Source organism: Prunus dulcis, unplaced genomic scaffold (genome assembly GCF_902201215.1).
Source record: "Prunus dulcis unplaced genomic scaffold, ALMONDv2, whole genome shotgun sequence".
Classification (NCBI taxonomy): domain Eukaryota; kingdom Viridiplantae; phylum Streptophyta; class Magnoliopsida; order Rosales; family Rosaceae; genus Prunus; species Prunus dulcis.
In genome coordinates, this window is record NW_023010246.1 from 1 (window position 1) to 5,887 (window position 5,887).

At 33.9% G+C, this 5,887-nt stretch overlaps 1 long non-coding RNA gene and 1 other non-coding gene across 2 annotated transcripts; both read left to right on the plus strand.

The window, feature by feature from the left end:
• Positions 1-2,789: 2,789 nt before the first annotated feature.
• Positions 2,790-5,441, plus strand: LOC117613275. The gene is made up of 3 exons (XR_004583700.1): positions 2,790-2,975; positions 3,062-3,116; positions 5,143-5,441. It is a non-coding gene; the product is annotated as an uncharacterized LOC117613275 (long non-coding RNA).
• LOC117613277 lies at positions 3,241-3,338 on the plus strand. The gene has a single exon (XR_004583701.1). It is a non-coding gene; the product is annotated as a small nucleolar RNA Z157/R69/R10 (small nucleolar RNA).
• Positions 5,442-5,887: the final 446 nt, after the last annotated feature.

A 5,887-nucleotide genomic window follows, 5' to 3' on the forward strand; every position in this document is an offset into this window, starting at 1 on the left:
TTTTATTATTGTACTTTGTTAATTTATGTGTACATTTTGAATATTATATATATATATTTATTGGATAATTTAATCACTATTTTTCATATGTAATTTTATTTTGAATATGTCAATTTAAATTAAAGTAATTAAGAAAAATCTTACAATTAAATTAAATTTAAAAAGTAAAAATTCGAAAAAATTAATATAATTAAATTAATATAAATTTAAATTAAAATGATTTAAAAAAAATCTTACAATTAAATTACATTTAAAAAGTAAAAATTTGAATAAATTAATATTAAAGAAATAATAAAACCAAAAGTCAAAAACCTTGCGTGACAAAATATTTTGTACCGCAAATTATTAAATTAGTTTATTTTAATTAAAAAATTTTAAAACACAAAAAATATTTCGTCGCTCAAATATTTGCGCGACGTTAGTTTTCGTCGCGCAAAACTCTAGAAATGTGGGCGGGTACCAAAAATGAAACGTGGGAAATTTTTATGTTTTATAAATTTTTTTGAGACTTTGCGCGACCAATATTTTTTCGTCGCGCAAAGTCTTTCTTCACGATCTTTGCGCGACGGATTCTGCGCGACGAAGTTTCTGTCGCGCTGAAATTTGTGCCACTACAATGTATTTTGCGCGACAAAATTCTCTTCGTCGCGCAAAGTGTAAAATGTAGTAGTGGTGGATGCTCTAACATTCACCCCCATATACACCCTCCCATTATGGATGCTCTAACAATATTAATTACCTTATCACTTGACTGAATATTGGTACAACGTAAGTTGATAAGCATAGACATCAAGACTGAATTTTTGGAGATACACGATAAACAAGTTGTTTGCCTTCCTGCTTTTGTCAACACTGCATGCAAAGGCCGACCTAAGGCTAGGCTGGAGTGGGCTCCAGCCTAGGGGAACATTTATGAAATATTAAACATGGTCTTATTATTATAGGTTTGTTCCTACTCAAATAAATATTAGCCCATTGCACCAAATAAATATAGCCCACACATGCATTGTTTTTCTTTTTTTAAATAAATTAATAATAGCTCAGTCCTCTATTTAAAATAAGCCCACTCTTAAAGCATATAGGAAATAATAAATGTCAATCCAATCCAAACCTATATAAATTTGATTAGAAGCAGAACTCACGCTAAGGCTCTATCAACTTGAGCTATTCTAATCATACTGATATTGGGCTATGCCCACATAGAGCAAACATAACAAAATTTCTTCTAGCCACCCAAAACGCCATATTTGAACCTTGAGAACCTAGAAGAAATAGCTCTTCTCCTCTAAAAAATTGTACCAACCTATCTTGAGTAGGTTCTTCAATCTTGGTAAGTTTAATATACATATATTCAATTCCAATTTTTATTGTTGTTGTTAAGTTTTTATGATTTAGGGTTTGAGTGAAAACTTTTGGAGATTGTTGATATATGTTTTATTTTTGCAACTTGAATTATTAATTAGCATATATGATTTTTAATGTCTAGTATTTTTGGGGAATCAACTTATTGTATCTTGTTGATAAAGCAAAAGATGCATCTAATAGAGGGCAAATGACCATTGTTTTAAGATTTGTTGATAAGGATAGTTTTGTAGGAGAACCTTTTTTTTGAGATTGCTTGGTATTTATTTATATTTTGTACTTATTTGTGTTATATTTGCTCGTATTGTGGCTTTGTTTGATTTATAAAATTTTATTTACATTTTTGTTTAAGAGAAAAAAGTCTTATAATATATCTCCTCTATAAATAAAAAAAATTTAACCTACCCCTATAAAAATTCCTGAATCCGCCATTGACTGCATGCATGGACCCAACATTGACTTGAGCCAAGCCATTACCCTCTCTCTCTCTCTCTCTCTCTCTCTCTCTCTCTCTCTCCACCGAAGCTTGTATTGGTATGCCACAACAGTAAGAATTATATGAACAACCTCTGAGGTTTTAAATTGGTTTAACAAAATTCATTTTCGTTAATTTTTTGTCAAAAAATTAATGATTTTATTTATAAAAAAAATTTCCTTCAAATCACAAAGTTTGACCCCAGTATTATATTGCAAATACATTCATCATTTGCATAAAGTTTCATTGAGTGGGCTAGTTTCAAATGGGATGGTTTGTGTCTACATGGTTACAAGAGTTTTTTTTCAAGACTACATGGATATTTGAAATGTTGAAAAATAAAAATAAAAATAAAAATTGTAGCTACAACTGACATAGTCCAGAATGTAGATGCGTTCCTGAATATGTCAGGCCTTGAACATGGTAGCTAGATGAGTAAAAATGCTACCCATTATACATTGGTGGTTGAGTGTGTCGTATACAAGTTAGCTGGAGACCTTAATTACAATATTAATTACCTTATCACTTGACTGAATATTGGTACAATGTAAGGTAATAAGCATAAACGTCAAGACTGAATTATTGGATATACACGAGAAACACGTTGCTTTGCCTTCGACACTGCATGCATGTACCCAACATTTAGGGGTGGGCATAAAAACCGATAAACCGATCAAACCGACCGAACCAAACCAAACCAAATCGAAAAAGGAAGTTTTTTGACTAAACCGAAAAAGTCAACTATGGACCTGAACCGAACCGAAGGTTCACGGTTCGGCCTTCGGTTCCAAAATTTTCAGAACCGGTGGACCTGAACCGAACCGGACAATATTTATATATATACACATTATACGTGGCGTCGTTTGATTGGCCAAAAAATAATTGCATGTGAGACATGTTGCAGAGCAGCGTATCCCTCAGATTTATTTTTTTTCCTTTTCCTTTCGTATCCTTCTCTCTCGCACGAGACACCCGAGTCTCTTCTCTTCTCTTCCCTTCAGTTTTTCATTTCATCTTCTATTTTGACCTAACGGCTGTGCTGTGCCTGTGGCTGCTCAAATCTCCAATCCAGAGCTGCACCTCTGCTGCGGCTGTGCCTGTGGCTGCTGCGATTTCATGATCTCCCGCCCAGGCCTAGGTATCATCCCTTCTCTCTCTCTCTCTCTCTCTCTCTCTCTCTCAAGTCGACCTCAGCCTAACCCACATCACCCCTCTCTGTTTCAGGCACACACAACACAAACCCGATTAAGAGCCGCCACAACCACCTCCATTGCCGAAGGTAAATTCTCTTGTCTGTGCATTGTAGGGTTTTTATTTTTATTTTTATTTTGCTTTGAAATTTATACCTATATCTGAATGATATATGCTATGGGAGCTATGGGAAGTGTTTTCTGTTAAATTAGAAGTGTGCGGTGATGAGGCTATTTGTGGACTAGAGTTTATGATCTGGGTTCTTCTCCCAAAAGTTTGATTACAAACCCTTGGCTGTCTGAGCACTCTTAATATGTTTTCTGTTATCTTCCAATCTGTAGTTTTCCAAAGTGCTTTTTTCCAAAGTCACCCATATAATCCTTGTGAACAGGTTCTCCATTACTCTGGCTGGTGATTGATTCCAGCCTTCTCATGATGTGTGATAAACTTCCCATATTTGCATGTATTTCTTTTCATTCATAATTGCAGTAGACCAATAATAGTTTGCTGAATTATTATTCAAGGTTCACAAATTTGAAATTGAAAATGGACTCCTAGAACGTAACAGGAGAATTTTTGAGGATTATAAGGGAGTGGGAGTGGCAGAGTTATGGGATAGAGTGAAATTTTGGGCTGCCCTTTGGGCATCAACTTCCCTTGCCTTTAAGGATGTACCCTATCCTTCAATTATGCCCAATCTGCTAGCCGTAGTATCTTAAGGGGCTGTTTTATGTTTGGTTGGCTAGTTAGGTGTTGAGTGGCCTTGTGTCTGTCTCTTCAGTTAGTGTTATCTTTTATCTACAGTCTAAATGCTTTGTTTTGATCCTTACAATTTGAATAAAAATGTTTCTATTCAAAAAAAAAAAAAAATGGACTCCTAGAAGTTTATGTTTCTAAGCTGGACTGAAATTGCCAAAGTACCATTCAGATGTCCTGGTTATATGTAACAGTTTAGATTTCATCTGTGATCTATTCAAATGTGAATTGGATAGCAATGTTAGATTGCATAACATGTTAATATGTACTGTTAATCTGTTTTCTGTTTTCTGTTCTCCCAAAAGTTTGATTACAAACCCTTGGCTGTCTGAGCACTGTTAATCTGTTTTCTGCTATCTTCCAATCTGTTTTCTGTTATCTTCCAATCTGTTTTCTGTTACAAACCCTTGAAAACCAAATTGTATATATCAGAATGATATATACCTATAACAGATTTGTGACACACACTTCCCAAAAACTGCCCATCTAAACCATTCTTAGATTCTGGAAGTTGGCCTGCTTTCCCTTTGGCAAATTCCAGTAAATTTGAGAGATTATTTTGGGAGCTCTCGTTTAGGATCAATAGCCCTTGATTTTGCAAGCAGCAGATCCGTGTCCACATCTCCTTATCTAGCTTAAGGGTCAAAGCACCATGTGTATATTCTCATGCCTAAGAGAATCAACTTCAAGCTTTGTATTAATTTTTTTTTTTTTGAATGATTTATGGTTACATAAGTTTTAAATTGTGTGGCTTTTGAGACTGTTTTGATTTGAGCATGAAAGAAATTTGGTTTGAATTTTAGGGTTTTTGTAGAGCAGTGGGTATTTTAGGGTATTTGGTTTGAAATTGGTTTGAATTTATGAAAGGAATGAAGCTTGTTTGTAACCTAACCCTAGTTTTGTTTTCATTCACTGTTGTTTTGCATTTCTGCTGCTGTGCGCTTTGAAAGTATCGGAAATTTTGCTTAAATGGAGGTAAATTGCTTCTAACCCTATTTTTGTTTTGTTTTGAGTTAATATGTAATCTGTAATCTGTTTTGTTTTAATATGTAATCTGTAATCTGTAATCTGTAATCTGTAATCTGTAATCTGTTTTGTTTTAATATGTAATCTGTAATCTGCTGTTGTAATCTGTAATCTGTTTTATTGATTCTGTGTGTGTTTTAAATCTGTTTTGACTTTTTTTAAATCTTTTTTTTTGGATAATATACATGTTGTAATCTGTTTTCACAGTTGAAATCTGTTTGTTTGGATAATATAGTCTGTTTTCACAGTTGAAATCTGTTTGTTTGGATAATATATATGTTTTAATGCATTTATGGTGAAACTTTGTGTTAATTCTTTTAAGTGTTGTGTAGGTTGCTTTGTGAAGGCTTTTGGAAGAATGGATGCATCATATTTTTTGCAAGGATATTATCTCTATGTGTATTTTTGTGATGGGTTGTAATCTTTAATGTCATAAGTTTAATTTGGTTTGTGTATTATTTTTTGTAATGGTTTGTAAGAGATTATATTTCCTTTCTTGGTTGGTTGGTTGGTTGAATGTGTGTATGTGAGATTTATTTAGTTTAGAAACTTAGATTGGAATGATGGATTTTTATTGCTTGAATGTACATAATTTCAGGTTTTGAAAGAGAAGTAAAAAGTGTTTTGGGCTTGTTCATAAGAATTTAATAGGTTTTGGCAATTTGACAACAAAAAAAGGGGTTTTGGCTGAAAGGGAATTGGATTTGGGCTTTGTTTTGCTAAAAAATATGAATTGGGCTTTTTTTGGCCGAAAATAAATAAGATTTGGGCTTTTGAAAAATTGTAAAAATGGGCTCAAGCCCAAACCGAGAAGAATCAGAACCGAACCGAACAACCGAGCTCATTTCCAGTTTGGCCCATTTTCGGGTTTCAGCCTAGACCCGACCCGACCCGAGAACCGAGCTCTCCTTCGGTTTGGCCCGCAGGTCGGCCAAAATTTGACCCGACCCGAACCGTGCCCAGGGGCCTACCAACATTGACTTGAACCAAGCTATATATATATAATATCTCTCTCTCTAAATTGTTTTAACAAAATTCGATTTTTCATCTAAAAATTAATGATTTTATTTATTAAGA